Raw genomic sequence first — 22,840 nt, forward strand, 5'->3', positions numbered from 1 at the left:
TCAATTATAAATAATGAAAAAATATAACATTGAACATCATCCAAAATGTAGTATTTCATTCAGCAAATGCAAATGAAAAACCTTTGAATAAAGTCTGAGCCTGAGGCATCAACAATGACAATTCTTTTGTTGCGGATCAACATTTTGATGTGTAGTTCTTTAATATGTGCTGCCTTATAATTTATAAAAGCAATAAATGTGAAATGATTGTTTAGTACACTTTTAATATGTCAGCCTACTTTCACTTGTGTGTTAATATTTACAATTAAACTACAAAATAGATTACCTTCATTTTAAATTTTGCATGGGATTATAAAACTTTCAAAACTTCTGCAATTCAAAACCCAACTACGTTTTTAACGAAGGGGAGGGACACAAAACTTAAGAGACTACGGTAATGGTAAATCAGTAACAAATTAGCTCAAAATAATTTATGTCTGCTGTTTAGACCAAACTATCTATGCAATTAGATAGCTTACTCGTTAAGTCCCTTTTTTGGATCTATATCCACCTTTTCTGCCCATATATTTGTTTGATGCATAGATCTGCATGGATGAGTGTCACAGATTCAGAGTCAGGATAGGCCTTGAAGTCTGCTCAAGTGGATACTACCCCCAGAGAGGCGCTGAGTCTAACGGAAGAGAGATTTTCACCAGGGATTCCCACAAGGGGTTATGGGCTTAGTGGCTCTCTAACCGCAGGTTGCGGTTCTCTAGAGGGGTGATGAGCAAGACTAGATGGATGGTCAGGAAATAAAGGTGGCAATGCGGCTATAGTAGAGTGCTGAGGCGGGTCCAAAAGTTAAGTGGTAGTTCTAGATAAAAAGAGAAAGCAACAGTCCAAGGTTCTGGTGAACAGGATGGCCATGGAGTAGGATTGGAGGATAGGCACAATTGTCTGCAGAGAGACAGCAGCGTTTAGATCTCAGAGAAGGTGAGTCAGGTATGCATGTCTGCAGGATGGTGAAGTGTTGAGGTCCTGATGAGCTGGAAGCCCTGGAGCAGAATCAGAGGTAATGTGCAACGTTCTGCAAAGTGGTAGCAGCGTCTTGACTGCGGAGTTGAAACAGAAGTACACAGGTGTGCAACAGGCTGCAGCATGGTGAAGTCTTGAGATCCTGATGAGTTGGAAACCTTGGAGCAGGATCAGAGGTGATGCGCAATGATCTGCAGCGTGGTTGCTGAATCCAATGAATAACGAGGTGGAAGCAATAAACAGGAGCCAGAGGAGAAGATATCCTAACAGATAAGGAAAACTGAAGATCTGGCACCTCAGTAGGGAAACAGGTGCTTTAAATAGACAGGGCTGACAGGCAAATTAGCCAATCAAGTGAATGTAGAAAGTTTTGAAAAGACCAGGTGTGTGCGTGCTCCGTTCAGACCAGCAAGTGAATGCAGGAAGTGAGAACCAAGGAAAACAGGAACAGAGACCAGAATGAATGTGTAACTGGTGCGATGAGTAAAAAATGAGCTCATCTATTCGCTCTCAAGGGGCATGCTGTATTAGTATTAGTGTATGTGTCAAAACAGGAGCAGTAGACAGATATGATTATTCAACTTGAAACAAGATTAAGGTGCAGTGCTCTCAGAATACAAATAGCCAGGGAGCAGCAGAGTTAGACTACAGGTAGGCACAGGGGCGGACTGGGTCGCGGAGCAGATGGGCAGATGCCCACCGGGCCGGACAGAAGAAGTCTATTTTGGGCTGGTGGTTCGACCTGCCCAAGTCTATTACTTGGTGGCTGGCCCCTCCTCCGGGACCAGCCACCTTCCTTATTGGCCGCGGATCCTCCTGATCCGCCCCCCCTCCCCTCCTCCCCTATGTGTGAGAGCCCAGTGTCATATGGGACGCGCACCACGTGACAGGTGCCGTCCCATGTGTGAGCAGCAGCAGCAGACAGCGCGCGCAGAGGGAATAAGGTAAGTGTGTGTGTGTATGTGTGTGTGATGTTAGTATAACAGTGTTTTATGTTAATATTGTGTTTGTGTGTGTCTTTATGTTAGTATACAGTGGGTGTGTTGCTTTACTAATAGTGTGTGTGCCATTGTTAATACACTGTGCTGTGTGTGTGTCATTGTCAATACACTGTGCTGTGTGTGAGTGGGGGCCACTATGTATGTAAAACAGTGTGTGAGTGGAGGCCACTATGTATGCAGTACATTGTGTGTGAGTGGGGGCCATTATGTATGTAGTACATTGTGTGTGAGTGGGGGCCACTATGTATGTAGTACATTGTGTATGAGTGGGGGCCACTATGTATGTAGTACATTGTGTGTGATTGAGGGCCACTCTGTATGTAATAGAGTGTGTGTGTGAGTGGGGGCCACTATGTATGTAATACAGTGTAATTTATAATATATTTAGATTGTAAGCTCCAATGGGGCAGGAACTGATGTGAATGAGTTCTCTGTACAGCGCTGCAGAATTAGTTGCGCTTTATAAATAGCTGATGCTGTCATCTATCTCCCCCCTGGACCACACCATCAATTTCTTGAACACTTCTCTGCATGGCTCTCTCACTTCTTATTCTCTGACATCCCCACCATCATCATTGGTGATTTCAACATCCCTATTTCTAATCCACGTTCCAATGCTGCTTCCAAACTACTCTCTCTAACCTCCTCACTTGACCTCTCCCAGTGGATTCAATCCGCTACTCATCAGGATGGTCACTCTCTTGATCTTGTTTTCTGTAGACTATGCTCAGTTTCTTATTTCCTTAACACTCCTTTCCCCCTCTTGGATCATCACTTTATTAGCTAATCCCTCACCTCCAGTTCTTTACCCTCCCTAGTGTCAAACTCTTCCAAGCCTCCTCACAACCGCAGGAATATGAACTCTGTTGATCTTCAACAGTTTTCCACCTCTCTCCAACACCTTCACTCGCCAATTTCTACATTCTCCTGCTCTGATCGAGCAGTACCCCATTTTCACCAAACCCTAGCAACTTCCCTTGATCAAGTGGCTCCAGCGACACTACATACTCTGCATAGACTTTATTGCCAACGGTGGCACACTAAAGTAACACGAACTCTACAAAAACGTTCTCATAAAGCAGAACGTCACTGGCTTAACTCTTGTACCTCTAATGATTTCATCACATATACTAGTATTTACCACTCCTATAGAAATGCTCTGGACACTACAAAACAACATACTTCCAATCTTTCATCTATGCTCAGGCTTCTAACCCCAAATTTAATACATTTAAATCTCTTCTGAATCCTCCCGCCCCAAATCCTCCAACTACCACCAGTGCCCAGGATCTTGCTTCCTATTTCATGGACAAAATAGATAAGATCAGACTTGAAATGGTATTATCTCCCTCGACAAGCAATCAGCTCAATTCCTTTGTAGCACCCTCTGACACTCTCTCTTCATTTGATCCTACAAATGAAGAGGAAGTTTCTACACTCATTTCATCTTCCTACTCTACCTCCTGTTCTTTCGACCCCATACCCTCACAAATTAGTAGGTCCCTGTCACCTGTGCTCATTCCCCCTCTAACTAATATCTGTAATCTATCTCTTTCTACTTGTATTTTTCCATCACTATTGAAGCATGCAGTGATTACTCACATTTTAAAAAAACAAAATTCTGACCCTAACTCTCTAGCAAATTACCGCCCCATCTCTCAGCTCCCATGCCCCTCCAAGCTTCTCGAGAGAATTGCCTACACTCGCCTCACACACTTTCTTACAGTAAAAACCATTACTCTCTTCTAATTCTCCTGGATCTCTGTGCTGCATTTGACACTGTTGACCACTCTCTCCTCATACAAACGCTACAATCCCTAGGTCTTGAAGGCACTGTCCTATCCTGGTTCTCATCCTACCTATCTAATCTGTCTTTCAGTGTTAATTTCACTGGATCCAGCTCTGCTCTGCTTCCTTTATCAGTTGGAGTACCACAAGGCTCACCATTTCTCTTGGAAAACTAATAAGCTCATTTGGATTTCAGTATCATCTCTATGCAGTTGATACACAAATACATCTATCCTGACTGTCTTTCTGCCATTTCATCTTGGATGTCTTCTCGCCAACTCAAACTCAATCTTTGAAAAACTGAATTAATAATATTCCCACCCAGAGACAGAAGCTTCCTGCCTGACATTTCTATTTCTGTTGATAACATGACCATAAATCCCACCCCGCAAGCTCGTTGCCTAGGTGTAATCCTTTATTCACAACTGTCATTTATTCCCCACATCAACTCTATATCTAAATCATGTTACATACACCTAAAGAACATTTCCAGAATATGCACATATCTCACACAATACACAGCAAAAACCTTAATTCATGCACTCATCATCTTCCGCATCGACTATTGCAATTCCCTCCTTACTGGACTTCCCAGAACCCTTACAATCTATTTTGCACGTAGCAGCTAGATTGATTTTCCTTGCAAACCGTTCTTCCTCTGCTGAGCCACTCTGTCAGTCTCTACATTGGTTGCCTGTATTTCAACGAATCCAATATAAAATTCTTCTACTAACATGTAAGGCCATCAACAAAATTGCACCGACATACATTTCCTCACTTGTCTCAAAATATATCCCAACTCGACACCTCCGTTCTGCACAAGATATGCGTCTCTCTTCCACTCTCATCACATCCTCCCACTCTTGGTTACAGGACTTTTTTTGGGCTGCACCCACTTTGTGAAATTCCCTCCCTCGCACAGTAAGAATTTCCTCTAGTCTTCAAACCTTCAAGCGTTCTCTGAAAACCCACCTCTCCAGATAAGCTTATGATATTCCTCAACCACCATCTTAATCTCCTTAGGTTACCCTATTACCACCCTCTACACAGCTAACACAAGACAACAACCCTCTGACCAACATTGCTACACACACAGCCCACTCAATATTTTTACCTTTACATTCTAGCTGGTCCAGTGTGCAATATGATGTAGCTCATACCCTTGTGTTTCAAACTCCCATTGTCCTATAGATTGTAAGCTTGCGAGCAGGGTTCTTTTACCGCCCTGTCTGTATGTATTACCCAGTATTGTCTTATTAATGTTTGTTCCCAATTGTAAAGCATTATGGAATTTGCTGGCGGTATATAAATAAGTGATGAGGAGGATGATGTGTGAGTGGAGGGCACAATGTATGTAATACAGTGTGTGTGTGTGTGTGTGTCTGAGTGGTGACCACTATGTATGTAATACAGTGTGTGTGTGTGTGAGTGGGGGACACTATGTTAATATTGTGTATGAGGGAAGAATGAGGGGTTCTTAATATAGTGTGGGAGGTAGGTTATTTAATGGTGGAGTGTATTAAACTAATTTTATCATTTTCCAATAAGCATTGTCTAAGCGATTTATGTGTTCCAAAGCACAAGCAATTTATTTAGCTAAAAGCAAGAAAAGGTTTAGCAGTTCCATAAACAAGTAAAATACAGTACAATATAGTCAATACATGATACATAATAAAGATGTTACATTAAAGCAGGAAAGTATAAAAACCAAAATACATTACATCTTCCTTATAGGGTTCATCCAGATTCAATGAATGCACCCATGCTCTCACGTTCCCAGGATCAAAAGAGATAGAACAAAAGCCAGCATGCTTGTATATACTTGTACAGATAACACTTAGTGAGGTCTTAATTGGTCCAGGGTTAATGATATTCCAGTTCCTTGCAAGTTATAGGTCAGTTCATTTGATCCTTACAAAGGGTGGGGGGAAACTTCCCCCACCCTATTGTTCCCATGATTTGGCTCTGAATGACCAGTTCAAACTGACCCACACAAAAGTATTTTTGAGCATTAATCTCATATTGCTTGTATCTTGTGATCGCTAGATGCGATCGCTATTCCATCCATACCGGGTTAATCCTGATAAAATAAGCTTTAATATGAGACCAAAATCTTTACCTTTTAAAACACCTGAACCATAAATACCTTTACTACAGTATTACATATGCATAAATAAACAATCTAATACATTTTACTAATAAATTAATGTGGATTTGAACCTTAATAAATATGAACTATATATAAATGAATGTGTAAGTGCAAGTGTATGCGTGAGTTATTTATCGTGCAATTGTGTCATGACATGTGGTGTACTGAATGCAATCGCACGGTGAAACAATATTAAGCAATATACTTTCATCCAATTATTTGACTTTGACAAGTACATGTGGGGGGTAATTATTTAATGGATGCTGTTTTATTTGTGGAGCAATTGAATTTATTTGTGGGGCTATTTAAGGTTAGGTGACGGGACCTTTAATTTAATACTTTGGTGGTTTGGCGATATTAATTGAATATGGGGCTGATTTTGGGGAGGAGGGCTATTTTTTAAATGTTAATATGAATTATTTAATGCCGGGGATGGTTGTGGGAAATGGTTACATTTAACATAAATGCTATTTAATTAATTGCTTGGGCTGTTTGGAGGGAGGGAAATAGGTTTATATATTAAATGTGTTTGGTATCTAATGTCAGGGCTGGTTGGATGGAAAGAGAACTATTTAGAAAATGTGAATAGTATTATTTTAATGTTGTGGCTAGAGGGAGGCCTAATTATCAAATGTGGGTGCTATTGATTTAACACTGGGAATGGTGGGAGGTTTCTAAATTTTATGTACCCATTTTTTTTCCCAATAGGGCCTCCAATATTCCAGGATCCAGACAACCAACAAATGAGCTAAAGTAACCAGCAGCCACAAGTGGTATGAGCTACATCATATTGCACACTAGACTACATTCATATGCTGACCACTTACACACAGGGCCATCTTTTCCATTGGGCACGATGGGCAGCTGCCCGGGGGCCCCACGGGCAAGGGGGCCCCATAGGCAGGGCTCTTAATGAGAATAAATAATCCTGCAAAAGAAAAAAACCTACAAGGGTCACTGAGCAAGTACATCTATCTATCTCTTTCTCTATATATCTATATCTATATCTATATCTGTATCTGTATACATCTATATATCTATATCTAGGGGCCCCGATGCACTGCTTTGCCTGGGGCCCCTAATGTTGTTAAGATGGCCCTGCTTACACACACACTACATTCATATGCTGACACAAACACTACATTCTTATGCTGACACAAACACAACATTCATATGCTGACACAAACACACACTACATTCATATACTGACCCCTCACACACACACACACTACATTCATATGCTGACCCCTCACCCTGCTTATTTACCTGGTTTCATCGGCACCGTTTCTTCCTCTCTTCTTAAAACATGGGACGGCACCAGTCATGTGGTGCGCTTCCCATGTGACTACAGTAGAGAAGCACACAGAGCAGGAGGGAGGGGGGTATCAAGGATCCGCGGCGAATGGGAGAAGGTGGCTGGTCCAGGGGGAGGGGCCAGCCACCTAGTCTGACTGTAGGGACCGGCCCAAAGTAATCTTTTTTTGTCCGGCCCGGGGGGCATGTGCCCCCTTGCCCCCCGGCCAAGCCCATCGCTGTAATCATACCCTTATTATGTATGCTGCTGTTACTGTTGTGCATTTGTGAATTAATTTATATCATAATAATTTTCATAAAATATAAGGAATCAATATAATATTTGATAATTTGTATTCATTACCCACACAAATTTTGTATTTTCAGAATTATTCAGCCAGTCGCAACAAAACAATTCTACCCATAGCCAAATAAGAGTTTAAAGTGAACTAAAACCAAATGTGTGTAAATAATAACTAATAACTGCCTGCCCACATTATTTGAAAGAGGGGTCTTTCAAATGTGAGTGCCTCTGAGTTCATTTAAGCCACAATGGCTTTCCTTCCCCATCCTAGGACTTTTTAATAATATGTGTAGTATAGGTGTTACTAACTTTTGATCACATTGATCATCAGACAGTAAATTCTCAGAGGCCACATAGTGTGAAAGAGGTTACTCACCTCTTTCAAACCAGAGTATCCCTGAGTGTGTAGGTGTCAGGGTTGGGGGGATATAGCACTTTGAGTGCCTTTTTCCCCCCAGCCTCATGCATGTCACATTTTCTTCTGTAGTACAGTGGCTACCTTATCAGTGGAGCATGGTTTGCCATCTTCCACACATGGTCTGAAAAGCAGAGCAGGGAGATGGGCTGACATTGCATCTAGTGATTCCATCTGATTTGTACTAAGGAGTTACATATATTCAATATAAATTATGAAAAACAGCTTTTTATTGTTTTTTTTTCTATTTATGACATCATAACTTTAGACAAGAAATTAAATGTTTTTCAAATGATTTACTAATATAAAGTTGACCTTGACCTGAAGAAAGAAAACTAAATATATAAATAAAATTGAGTGCCAGTGCAGTGGCATCTGATGGACCTACTAGGCAAACCTGTCAATGCAATCAAAGAATATAATTTTGGATATATTTTTATTATTAATTTCGATATTATAATATAAAAAAAATTCTACACAAGTTTTTGACTACATTCTGTACAGATATATTTTTATATGCGTGTACATTCTTTATTGTACTTTTAAGAATACATTCCCTTATAAGAATCTATATATTCTTTTGCATTTTTACTTTTTTTGCAATCTGTCAACTTATTTGCAGTTATTAGGGCATTGTTTTTAATTTTTTTGTGATTGATTTTAGGGATGAGCGCACTCGGATTTATGAAATCCGAGCCCACCCGAACGTTGCGGATCCGAGTCGGATCCGAGACAGATCCGGGTATTGGCGCCAAATTCAAATGTGAAACTGAGGCTCTGACTCATAATCCCGTTGTCGGATCTCGCGATACTCGGATCCTATAAATTCCCCGCTAGTCGCCGCCATCTTCACTCGGGCATTGATCAGGGTAGAGGGAGGGTGTGTTAGGTGGTCCTCTGTCCTGGTAGATCTCGTGCTGTGCTGTTTAGTTCTGTGCTGTGCTGTTTAGTTCTGTGCTGTGCTGTGCTGTGCTGTGCTGTGTTCTGCAGTATCAGTCCAGTGGTGCTGTGTGCTGTGCTCTGTCCTTCTGAGGTCAGTGGTGCTGCTGGGTCCTGTGCTGTGTCCTGTTCAGTCCAGTGGTGCTGTGTCCTGTGCTCTGTGCTTCTAAGGGCATAGTTATTTCCCCAATATTCCCCTGTGTTTAAAAAAATAAAAAAAAAGTTATTTAAAAAAATACCAAAAACTAATTTAATTTTTTTTAATTACCACAAAATTTGCACAACCAATCCTGCAGTATAAGCCCATTGGTACTGCAATATTACCAAGTTCACACATTCAGCAGTAAAAGTCCAGTGGTACTGCAATATTACAAAGTTCACACATTCTGCAGTATCAGTCCAGTGGTGCTGTGTCCTGTGCTCTGTCCTGCTGAGTTCCGTAGTGCTGCTGGGTCCTGTGCCGTGTCCTGTTCAGTCCAGTGGTGCTGTGTCCTGTGCTCTGTGCTTCTAAGGGCATAGTTATTTCCCCATTATTCCCAAGTTTTTAAAAAATAAAAAAAAAGTAAAAAAAAATTAAAAATTAAAAATTAAAAAAATATATATAATTATAACCAAATTTGCAAAACCAATCCAGCAGTATAAGTCCATTGGTACTGCAATATTACAAAGTTCACACATTCTGCAGTATCAGTCCAGTGGTGCTGTGTCCTGTGCTCTGTCCTGCTGAGTTCCGTAGTGCTGCTGGGTCCTGTGCCGTGTCCTGTTCAGTCCAGTGGTGCTGTGTCCTGTGCTCTGTGCTTCTAAGGGCATAGTTATTTCCCCATTATTCCCAAGTTTTTAAAAAATAAAAAAAAAGTAAAAAAAAATTAAAAATTAAAAATTAAAAAAAATATATATAATTATAACCAAATTTGCAAAACCAATCCAGCAGTATAAGTCCATTGGTACTGCAATATTACCAAGTTCACACATTCTGCAGTATCTTGTGCTACATATAATGGAGACCAAAAATTTGGAGGATAAAGTAGGGAAAGATCAAGACCCACTTCCTCCTAATGCTGAAGCTGCTGCCACTAGTCATGACATAGACGATGAAATGCCATCAACGTCGTCTGGCAAGCACGATGCCCAATCTCCTAGTACAGGGCATGTAAAATCCAAAAAGCCCAAGTTCTCAAAAAACAGCAAAAAAAGAAACTTAAAATCATCTGAGGAGAAACGTAAAGTTGGCAATATGCCAATTACGACAAGTAGTGGCAAGGAACGGCTTAGGCCCTGTCCCGTGTTCATGACTAGTGGTCCAGCTTCACCCAAGGATCTAAGCCCTCCTCCCCCCCCCTACAAAAAATTTAAGAGAGTTATGCTGTCAGCAACAACAACAAAACAGCAAAGAACTCTGCCTTCTAAACAGATGACATCACAAATCCCCAAGGCGAGTCCAAGGGTGTTGTTGGTTGTGAACCCTGACCTTCCCATCACTGTACGGGAAGAGGTGACTCCATCCAGCATTTGCAGCACGCCCTCTGCATATGCTGGAAGGATCACCCACAGTCCAGTTACAGATTTGGCTAATGAAGGTGTGAATGTTGTACACTGGGAGGAGGATATTGATGTAGCTGGCGCTGAGGAGGATGTTGATGATTATGATGCAGACAGATACCAAATTGCATTTCTCAATTTCTATTTATATTCTAGAATATATAACGGCTGAAAAGTTTTCTGTTTTACTCCTAGTGGAGAGGGGATCTGATGCAGACAGATACCAAACTGCCTTTGTCCATTTCTTTGTATATTTGAATTGCTAGTTCTACAGTCTATGCAGGCTGCTTTATTTATATTCAACTACAAGTGTAGGGCGGGGGGGGGGCATAGATAGCCACCAAAGTAACGTGGTCCATTTAATTTCACTTTCTAGCTCCACAGTCTGTGCAGCCTGCTTTTTTTTATCTTCAAAGTATTTATATTTACAAGCCTTGCAATCTAAATTAACTAGAGGTAGTGACGTGGTAGAACTCCAAAAGGCAGTTTGGAAGCCCCTGTACAAACTGGCTCTATTTTTTAACTGAGTTGTCCCCCCTCCAGTGTGTACTCGGAAAGAGTTTTTAGTGCAGCGGGGAACCTGGTCAGTGAGCGGCGAAGGAGGTTGCTTCCTCACAACGTTGAAAAAATGATGTTTATAAAAATGAATAATCAATTCCTCAATGAAGTACAGCACTGCCCTCCAGACAGTACAGAGGGACTGTGGTTGTGGAGTCCAGCGGGGACGAATTGATAATGTGTGAGGAGGAGGAAGTACACACTGTAGGGGGAGAGGAATCAGAGGTTGAGGATAAGGACGACATCTTTCCTCAGAAGAGCCTGTTTAGTTTGTACAGGGAGAGATGAATTGTTTTATTGGTGTGGGGGCCCAAACAAACCAATCATTTCAGCCACAGTTGTTTGGTAGGCCCTGTCGCTGAAATGATTGGTTTGTTAAAGTGTGCATGTCCTATTTCAACAACATAAGGGTGGGTGTGAGGGCCCAAGGACAATTCCATCTTGGAACTTTTTTTTTGGCATTATATGATCAATCAACAGTCGTTTGCCATGTTCAAAAAGTAAAACCAAATTTTAAAAAATTCAAGAAATTAAACCAAAAGTAAAATGCCGTGTCATAATTTAAAACAAGAGGTATTGACGTGCTCTAAAACTACTGTATTGTTGTTTATATTTTATAAACACTACACTTGAAAGCTTGAGTCTTTCAATAAAAAAGTAACTGTCCATTGCACAAATATTTGCAACAGGGACAATTTTAGGGTTAAGAAAGTCAACTAATAACACTTCGACGCTGTCTGTCTTTATAAACACTACACTTGGAAGTTGGAGGAGGTATTGTGGCCCCGGCACCAAATTTACTACCGGGGCCACTCCACTGTGCAGTCCATATTTAGGTGTATCAGATATTAAACAACGGTGACAGTTGATGCCCAATTTTTTAATTATATTGTGGCCTCGGTACCAAATTGTGTACCGGGGCCACCCCACTACGCAGTCCAGATACTTGTTTGGTGGAATTCTGACACGTGGAGGGTTTTTTAATTATATTGTGGCCTCGGTACCAAATTGTGTACCGGGGCCACCACACTACGCAGTCAAGATAGATAGATGCGTATCATAGATAAAGTACATTCAGTGGTGTGGGGCAAATTGAAAAATATTCAAAATGCACTGACATTATCAAAAACAAGAGGTTGTCACACGCTAAAACTCCAACATGTATATGATGGAGAGGATGGAGGAGCAGCCGTATGTGTAGTGTAATGCAGACCTGTTGAAGGTTTTTTATATATTTTATTGTGGTGCCCAGTGCCCACTCCTCTAGGCAGTCCAGGTACATTTATTGGTGCGATTCATAAAAGTTGATGGTTTTCTTATTATATATATTGTGGTGACCCACTCCTCTACGCAGTCCAGGTACATTTATTGGTGCGATTCATAAAAGTTCAGGGTTTTTAATATATTGTGGTGACCCACTCCTCTACGCAGTCCAGGTACATTTATTGGTGCGAATCAAACAAGTTGATGGTTTTCTTATTATATATATTGTGGTGACCCACTCCTCTAGGCAGTCCAGGTACATTTATTGGTGCGAATCATAAAAGTTCAGGGTTTTTAATATATATTGTGGTGACCCACTCCTCTACGCAGTCCAGGTACATTTATTGGTGCGAATCATAAAAGTTCAGGGTTTTTAATATATATTGTGGTGACCCACTCCTCTACGCAGTCCAGGTACATTTACTGGTGCGAATCATAAAAGTTCAGGGTTTTTAATATATATTGTGGTGACGCACTCCTCTACGCAGTCCAGGTACATTTATTGGTGCGAATCATAAAAGTTCAGGGTTTTTAATATATATTGTGGTGACCCACTCCTCTACGCAGTCCAGGTACATTTATTGGTGCGAATCATAAAAGTTCAGGGTTTTTAATATATATTGTGGTGACCCACTCCTCTACGCAGTCCAGGTACATTTATTGGTGCGATTCATAAAAGTTCAGGGTTTTTAATATATATTGTGGTGACCCACTCCTCTACGCAGTCCAGGTACATTTATTGGTGCGAATCATAAAAGTTCAGGGTTTTTAATATATATTGTGGTGACCCACTCCTCTACGCAGTCCAGGTACATTTATTGGTGCGAATCATAAAAGTTCAGGGTTTTTAATATATATTGTGGTGACCCACTCCTCTACGCAGTCCAGGTACATTTATTGGTGCGAATCATAAAAGTTCAGGGTTTTTAATATATATTGTGGTGACCCACTCCTCTACGCAGTCCAGGTACATTTATTGGTGCGAATCATAAAAGTTCAGGGTTTTTAATATATATTGTGGTGACCCACTCCTCTACGCAGTCCAGGTACATTTATTGGTGCGATTCATAAAAGTTCAGGGTTTTTAATATATATTGTGGTGACCCACTCCTCTACGCAGTCCAGGTACATTTATTGGTGCGAATCATAAAAGTTCAGGGTTTTTAATATATATTGTGGTGACCCACTCCTCTACGCAGTCCAGAAAGATACCTTGTTGCAACGTTTTGGACTAATAACTATATTGTGAGGTGTTCAGAATACACTGTAAATTAGTGGAAATGCTTGTTATTGAATGTTATTGAGGTTAATAATAGCCTAGGAGTGAAAATAAGCCCAAAAACTTGATTTTTAAACTTTTTATGTTTTTTTCAAAAAAAATCCGAATCCAAAACCTTAAATCCGAACCGAGACCTTTCGTCAAGTGTTTTGCGAGACAAATCCGAACCCCAAAAATAACGAAAATCCGGATCCAAAACACAAAACACGAGACCTCAAAAGTCGCCGGTGCACATCCCTAATTGATTTACAGTATAGTGTTTTTCCTTTATGAAGACACATACCCTTTCAATATACAAAGGGCATGATTTTTCTTTTTTGCCATCTACTTCTTTAAAGCACAGACCTTTGAATGTTCTGCACTCTGCCACTGGGTGAATTATCTTAACACAATATACTACACTGAACTACTGAAATTTCCATTGATAATTATAGTGTTTTCAATAATTTAGCCTGAATATTTGTTAGGGGTGTGCACCGGGCACTTTTAGTGTTTTAGGTTTTGGGTTTTGGGTTCTGATTAGCTTGAGGTTTTGGGTTCTGATTTGTTTTGCCAAAACACCTAACAAAAGGTTTTGGTTCCGATTTAGGGTTTTGGGTTCTGATTTATTTTTAAAAAAGCATAAAAAGCGCTAAAATCCAATTTTTGGTTTTTTTTTACACTCCTACGCTATTATTAACCTCAATAACATTCAATAACAATCATTTCCACTAATTTCCAGTCTATTCTGAACACCTCACACCTCACAATATTGTTTTTAGTCCAAAACCTTGCACCGAGGTAGCTTTCTGGACTGCGTAGTGGAGTGGCCCTGGTACCCAAATTGGTACTGGGGCCACAATACCTCCTCCAACTGGTCTCAATTCCACTGCACATATGGCTGCTCCTCCATCCTCTGCAGCATATAGAGGGTGGAGTTCGAGCACGTCAATACCTCTTGTTTTCGATCATGACAGTGCATTTTAATTATTTTTGGATTTGGCCCCAACACTGAATGTAGTTTAATATCTGATACACATCTATCTGGACTGCGTAGTGGAGTGGCCCCGATACCCAATTTGGTACCGGGGCCACAATACCTCCTCCAACTGGTCTGAATTCCACTGCACAGATGTCTGCTCCTACCTCCTCCAACTGGTCTGAATTCCACTGCACAGATGGCGGACACCGGATGCACGTCTAACACCAACATAGCTGTTAAGGCCGCAGTTATTTTTGGGTATAGCAGCAACAGTGAACGTAGTTTGACTTTTAAATAGCAGTACCTAGTATTTTTGGGTACAGCAGCAACAGTGGACGTAGTTTGACTTTTAAATAGCAGTACCTAGTATTTTTGGGTACAGCAGCAACAGTGAACGTAGTTTGACTTTTAAATAGCAGTACCTAGTATTTTTGGGTACAGCAGCAACAGTGAACATAGTTTGACTTTTAAATAGCAGTACCTATTATTTTTTGGTACAGCAGCAACAGTGAACGTAGTTTGACTTTTAAATAGCAGTACCTAGTATTTTTTGGTACAGCAGCAACAGTGAACCTAGTTTGACTTTTAAATAGCAGTACCTAGTATTTTTGGGTACAGCAGCAACAGTGAACGTAATTTGACTTTTAAATAGCAGTACCTAGTATTTTTGGGTACAGCAGCAACAGTGAACGTAATTTGACTTTTAAATAGCAGTACCTAGTATTTTTGGGTACAGCAGCAACAGTGAACGTAATTTGACTTTTAAATAGCAGTACCTAGTATTTTTTAACTAATTTTTTAATATTTTTTGCAATTATTTTTGGATAATTTTTTTATAATTTTTTTTATATTTTTTTTAATTATTTTTTTATAAGTTTTTTATAATTTTTTTATTTTTTTTTTAGAACTTTTGGATACTTTGGAAATAACAATGCCCTTAGCAGGACAGAGCACAGGACACAGCACCACTGGACTCAGCAGGACAGAGCACTGGACAAAGCACAAAGCAACACTAAACTGAAAAGCAGGACAGGAGCTCCCTAACTACAACCTCCCTCACGAGTGATCGCAGCCAGAATGAAGATGACGGCCGCGAGCGGTGAATTTATGACATCCGAGTCTCGCGAGATCCGACGCGAGACTTGGATGTCATAGCCTCGGTTTGGCTTCATTTGCCGCCCGGAAGTTCCCGAACAGTGCTCGGATCCCGTCGGATCCGCACTGTTCGGGTGGGCTCGGATTACCGAAATCCGAGCCCTCTCATCTCTAATATTTGTGTTGTATCATTGCACTAGATTGGCACATCTTTACAATATTTGGTGCTCTGCCATTGATATTTTTATATTCATGTTTTATATGGGCAGGTGCTTTAACTGTTTTACTTTGTAAGTTTGTATTACCTGTATCAAACTGATTCTCAGTTTTGGTACCTACCATCCTTCACAGAAAAGCAGTTCATGCAAAGGTTACAGTGAAAATGAAATAGTTATATAGAATGTCCGGCTAGTCTCTGTATCCTCCTGCGTAATTAGGCACTGCCTAATTTAGAGATGAGCAAAATAATTTGCTATTTCATTTTCATAATTCATTGGATTTTGGCCATTTCAGGAGTCTCAAATTAGGTTGTGAAATGAAATACAGGAAATTTCAATTAGAATTGATTATTCAGTAAGTAGTATTGCCATTTAAAGTGTCAATTTTGAGTGTCAAACTATAAAAACACGTAAAAAAATTAGCAATGATTTGGAAAAAAATACATTTGAATGAATTATATTTTATTGTAAAATGTCATGCTAAGAGCACTGAGGGGCTAATAGCGAGGGAAATATTCTAATGCACATTTAATAACTATTTATAACTAATCTCAAATGTAGTTTCCACTTTAAACAGATGTAAATTGACTCTGTGTTAGACGTATGTTTTACTGTAAATGATTAATTCATACCATAGCAGATATCTTAGATATTGGACACACAATATGTATACTTTCCTTTCAGCCACTTTCACACAGATTCTGCTATACATCCATACAGTACAAATAGATAATCAGACATGCTTAGATACACAAAATACATCATAGGGACAATGATACTTGTATCAAAAAAGATTGCATACAGATGTTTCTTCCTCTGAACCATTATTTATATTCTTGTTAACATGACAATATTTAATAACTATCTTACAAGTAATATATAACAGTGAGGCACAGATGGTATAATACATCATCGTCTTTTCTTTACTCTGAATTGTTTACCTGTTTTATAGTCATGTATAAGAATCTCAATCACTCACATATGTGTGTGTGTGTGTGTGTGTGTGTGCGTCTGTATCCCAGATTCCATTACAATTCCCAATGCAATTCTTATTTATGCACAAATACCACAATTCTCATCATTAATAACTACAACTCACAACATAAACCAGATGCACTCAAATTATCTCACAAATGTAATTTTCTACATTTTCACATAAAAGTCATTGACTACTATCATTAACACACATGTGCAACTGCATACTCCTATTATTCAAATACACATAAATTACTCCACAAATATACTCAATACTATATGTATATATATATATATATATATATATATATATATATATATATATATATATTCCATATGCTATCATACAAATAAATGTCTCCATATGCTAACCAGCATCAACAACATGCTCTCACATTATGTCAAAAAATCTTATGAATATCTTCTACCACAATCCCTGAATATATTACACACATCACCACAAAAATTCTTATCTCACAGCTCTACAAACACTACTGCTTCTAGTACAAGGCAACTGCATAATCCGATATGTATATCACCGCAGTCTCCATACTAATATGTAGAACACACATAAATAAATGGTGATGATGATGATGATACAGTCTTCATATTAGCCATATGCAGCAATCATGTCTCCCACTATGAGCGGCATTATATATCCTAATATGAGTAGTATTATACTCTTAATATGTGCAGCCTCATGTCTCCAAATATGTGCAGCATTATGTAATGCCCTGCAGACTTTACCCCTTTTTAGTCTTTAATCCCTTTGCTACTATTAATGCCATATGTGTAGACTTAAAAGGGAGGGGGGTGGGGGGCAGAAGTAAAATACAATAATGAAAAGAGGGGACTTGCGGAAGGCAGTAAAGGCTTATAAATTTCACCTGCTCTTCCCAGCATCCTTAGTGCTCCCATCATTGCACACACTGTATCATCCAAGTGGGATGATAACATCAGACCTGACTGGCAAGTATGTTTGTTATTGCACATGGGCTCTGAAGCTACCACAATAAGGATTCCCAGAGGAATGATGGTGATTATGTTCCCCACCATTGTAGGAGTACAGAAAATTGCCCATGGAGCAAGAAAGTATTTGTCACTTGCACATTGGGGGCTTTATTGCAGTAGAATTAGGTGCACAAGCTATCCACAGAAAAAACTATTCAGAAATCTATCGGAAGATGGGATACATTTTCAATTTGATCCTTAGCTATACTGTCCCATATACAATAGACTGTAAGCTATACAAATAGTTATTTGTGGAATTGTATGCAAATGCTTTGCATAAAGTGTTTGCATATTTTTGGCAATGATGTAAGATCTACATTAAGAATGTTTACAACAGAAGCAAATACATTCAAACAATACAACCACTCTGTTACTTGAGATATAATATGTATAGAAGGATTGTACCTCTGAGCAAGTTTTAATGTTATTCTCAGCTAGATATTGCATTTGGTAACCTTTGGTGAATTCCATCAATCATTTTGCTTTTCCATAATCAACGCAGTGCACACAATACAAGAATGCAGTGAAGTTGTTGCTTTAGACGGCTCGCAAAGCTGTGAAGATTTGACACGTAGTTAATGATCCAGCTTGAAGGCAGCCATTATTTACTATGGAAGGAAATGGAAGAAGTGGCCTTGTTGCTAGCTACATTATCTCTCATGTGAGAAAAACACACAAAAAGGGACCCACTGAAATACATTATGTTCTTCTGTCGATGACACATTTTCTTGTAAAAAAGTTTAGAAAGGAGAAATCACCAAAATATAAACTCTGCTTCATGTATCTGAATTAAGCATGAGCATCTTGCGGCTCCTCAGTTACTAGTGAACTACAAGTTCCAGCATGCCCTTAAAGTCACACGTGTAATGTAATGCCTTTTATTTCAATTACAATTCTGACATTTTGATTGCCTTTCATTTCAGAATGGAGCTGTATGAAACTTAGGTATGTATATGTTCAATATACTTTGCATGATCTCTGCACTGAAGTGTGAATATAATAATTGATAGTGTTGCTTGTACTTGCGCACCACAGGCAACTTACAGCCTAGAGCGGCGGTTCCCAAAGTGTGCGCCACGGCTCCCAGGGGTGCCGCGGCGCTTTCACAGGGGTGCCGCGGGACAGCCATAGAAAAAAAAGAAACAACACAGAAACTTACCAATCCGCGTGGCGCCGGGACCCAGCATCTTCCTCTCTCACGCAGCTGAGAGAGGAAGATGCTGGGTCCCGGCGCAGCGCGGATTGGTAAGTTATTGTGTTGTTTTTTCTATGGCTGGTACGCGGCAGAGGAGGACACAGCGTGAGAGGGGCAGTGGCAGAGGACAAGTGAGAGGGGCAGTGGAGGGGGACACAGAGTGAGAGGGGCAGTGGAGGAGGACACAGCATGAGAGGGGCAGTGGAGGGGGACACAGCGTGAGAGGGGCAGTGGAGGGGGACACAGCGTGAGAGGGGCAGTAGAGGGGGACACAGTGTGAGAGGGGCAGTGGAGGGGGAGACAGCGTGAAAGAGGAGGAGGACAGCGTGAGAGGGGAGGGGGGCAATGTGACAGTCGGGGGCAGAGAGGGCAGAGTGTCTGGGGGCAGAGAGGGCAGTGTCTGGGGGCAGAGAGGGCAGAGTGTCTGGATGCAGAGGAGGCAGAATGTCTGGATGCAGAGGGGGCAGAGTGTCTGGCTGCAGAGTGGGCAGAGTGTCTGGGGGCAGAGGGGGCAGCATGTGAGGGGGCAGAGTGTCTGGATGCAGAGGGGGCATTTTTGCATACAACTAAATAAGTATTTCTGTCCTTACCTAAATACTTATTACAATTTTTTGACCCAACTAAAACAGGACTGCTCAGTACTTATTTTGGAGGTGGCCTTGAAAAAATTATGGAGACTCTAAGGGTGCCGCGAACTGCAAAAGTTTGGGAACCACTGGCCTAGAGGACAAAACTACATAACCCACCAGCTGCTGCTTGTATTATGCAGCACTTGTTAAAAGAGGTGAATGCTGCTACCTAGTTCATATTGCAGATTTTTATTTTTAAATATTGCTGTTTAGTACATTGCCGTCAATGTTCAGAATAGTGAAGAACACAGGTGTTGGATAATAGGATATTTGCGTTAGTTATGCAATATTTTGTATATGAAGCTGTTTCTAACTGTTGCATTATGTGTATGTCTGCAGAATTGATAAGTATGCATTGACTGCAAGCTTTGGGATATATATTTACTATTGGTGGATAGATGGAAGTCAATAGTAATACATATTACATTACACACAAATTTGAAGCAGAGCTATAGTGGAAAGTAAAAGTAACATTGAAATTTGTAATTTCCCTATACTTCATCATTTCATTATCTAAATTACTCCCACTTATAAGCAGCTTTTTTCACACTATGAAGGTTATATGCTAGAGGTTCATTTGTGGAAATAGTGTTAAAAATCACTATCTTTGTATGATTTGCAGGGTGGATTTCTTAATCAAAGAGGGCCTGATTCATTAAGAAGAGCAAAGAAAAAGAAAGGAGTAAATTTTTACCTTGACAAAACCATGTTGCATTGGAGGGGAAGGTAAAATTAAAATATGTGGACAGATTTATAGTTGGAATAGGGCGTGTCCTAGATCAACTTTAAATTTCAGTGTAAAAATAAAGCCATCAAGTATATATTTGTGTGCTACATGAAAAAGCAGCCAGTATTTTTCTTACATGTAAAATAATAAACTAATTTGCACCCCTTGCATTGTAATATGGATTGTCCAAGAGCAAATTTACTCCTTTTTTTTGCTTTGTGTGCTTCGATGAATATGGTCCAGAATCTATAAATAGCAAATTAATTATAAGTTACCAATTTTTCAAGCCTTAAAAATTTAGGATAGGTAATTATCGCTAAAAAAATATTTCACTGGTTGCAGACACAATATTGGGAGTTTTGGAACACTTCTGGAGCTGAATTCTGCATTTTTTGTGACTGTGTGTGTTCCCTACCCTTAGAGCTTTTCAGAAGTGTTAATTGTTTTTCCCCACATCAACAGACATTTGGAAGACTTTAAGAGATTAAGGGCTAGATTTACTAAGCTGCGGGTTTGAAAAAGTGGGGATGTTGCCTATAGCAACCAATCAGATTCTAGCTGTCATTTATTTAGTACCTTCTACAAAATGACAGCTAGAATCTGATTGGTTGCTATAGGCAACATCCCCACTTTTTCAAACCCGCAGCTTAGTAAATCTAGCCCTAAGTCATTTGTTGGCACTTTGATTATGCTTAATATTGAAAACTTACTACAAATGCAGTGTTTGGGGGGCAGAGGGCTTTCATTATTAAGCATAAGGTCCTAACAAGGGAATGAAACACTCAATAAAATACTTCTGAATTTCTGTTGATTTATTATAGCAAAAGCATATTCCATAGTACTGTACAATTGGAAACAATCACAGCAATTAATACGGGGTATTAACAGACAAAGTGCTAAGAGGGCCCTATTTGCAAGCTTACAATCTATAGACTAGACTAGGCTGTCCACAATTAAACCCCAACCTGTTCTGCATATGGCCCCTTAGGGAAAAGCAGCCTTATGTGCTTAGCATTGGGGTTCATCTTAACCCCTAGGCTGGTAGGTTATGGGTTAATAAGTGAAAGTATTAAAGAACAATAATTTACTTTTGGTTACTACAAGTCCCAGCAACCCTGACAGGCATTAACTGCTTGGGTATGCTTGTGTTTGTAGAACAACAAATTCCAGCATGCCATGACACACTCTTATTCCCTTGTTGTCATTTTTATTGTTCTAAATCCATAGGGTTCTTATTTTCGTTCCTAAAGTAATCTATCAGTAATCCATTGTAAAAAAAACAAGGCAAAACATGCAGTATAATGAAAAACTTGCTCGCCAGGATCTGCAACATGAATGACAGCAAAGAAGCTTGTCTACGAGTATCCAATCATAGCAGCTTTCCACTGATTGGCTAAAGTGTGAAAATGCTGCTTTGATCAGTTGCTAGTGTAAAAACCATTTGTGGCCTATGATTCATTGTTTCAATATAGTGCTTTATAATAATGTATGAATTAACTTAATTAATACACTGCAGTCTATCCAAAACCCGTGTGGGGTCTCTGGGCAAATAGCGAATGAGAGTACTTTTCTCACACCCTAATCAATCAGAGGAAAGCTGCTCTTATTGGGTACTTGAAGAACGTCCCCTTTGCTGTTAATTGAGTTGCAGCATCTATCGGAGTAAGTTTTTCTGCATACTACCTTTTTTTTTTTAGCCCACGGATTACAGATGGAGAGCAATAAAGAAGTAGGGAATAGGTATCAAGGGAATAGGTGAGTGTTTATAATAATGGATCATTTTACATGGTGTCAGTGTGTTTTTTTTTATATTGACTAGTTGTTTATTTATGAAACTACAGTTCTCAGTTTTGGCTGTCAGGGCATGCTGACACAAGTATTGACAAGTAGTACCACATAGTAAACTAATGTGTTTAATAACATTTTCAATTATTATTGCAACCCCCACTGGCTTGGGATTAGGATTAGCTGCAGTGCTATCAGCACAAAGTTGTTATTCTCTGAGGGCATTGTATTTTTTGAACCAACACTGTTATTGTTCATCTGGAATTTATTCACAAAGTGAGAGAATACCAGATAAACTTAGGTGAATTCCAGGAGTAGCCGAGTTAGTCAGAAAAGGGAACTAATGTACTTGTGTAAGCAGTAAAGCCTCTTCCATTGTTTGGTCATTGCACTGAGCCAGTGATCACTGCGAAACATGTGGGATATGGGATACTAACATAATGGAAGATCATCATCATCATCATTTGTTTATATAGCGCCACTGATTCCGCAGCGCTGTGCAGAGAACTCATTCACATCAGTCCCTGCCCCATTGGAGCTTACAGTCTAAATTCCCTAACATACACAGACAGAGAGAGAGAGACTATGGTCAATTTTGATAGCAGCCAATGATGCTGAAGAATTTATGTAAGTACATCTGTTTTCTGCACAGGACAACCCAAAGAACCATTGGATATACAATATAATTTACATCAGTGGCACAAAATTCATAATTGTGTTTGAACAGCAATCAACTCCGAT

The 22,840-nt window shown here is 39.8% G+C and overlaps 1 long non-coding RNA gene across 1 annotated transcript in view; it reads left to right on the forward strand.

Annotated features, from left to right (window-relative positions):
- The window catches only part of LOC142142787 (uncharacterized), a 66,761-nt gene that overhangs the window by 36,759 nt on the left and 7,162 nt on the right, over positions 1 to 22,840 (forward strand). Inside the window, exon 3 of the long non-coding RNA XR_012689330.1 lies at positions 18,687 to 18,708. This is a non-coding gene — a long non-coding RNA (uncharacterized LOC142142787). The remainder of the gene's footprint in view (positions 1 to 18,686; positions 18,709 to 22,840) is intronic.

This window comes from Mixophyes fleayi, chromosome 3, assembly GCF_038048845.1.
Source record: "Mixophyes fleayi isolate aMixFle1 chromosome 3, aMixFle1.hap1, whole genome shotgun sequence".
In the NCBI taxonomy this organism is placed as follows: domain Eukaryota; kingdom Metazoa; phylum Chordata; class Amphibia; order Anura; family Limnodynastidae; genus Mixophyes; species Mixophyes fleayi.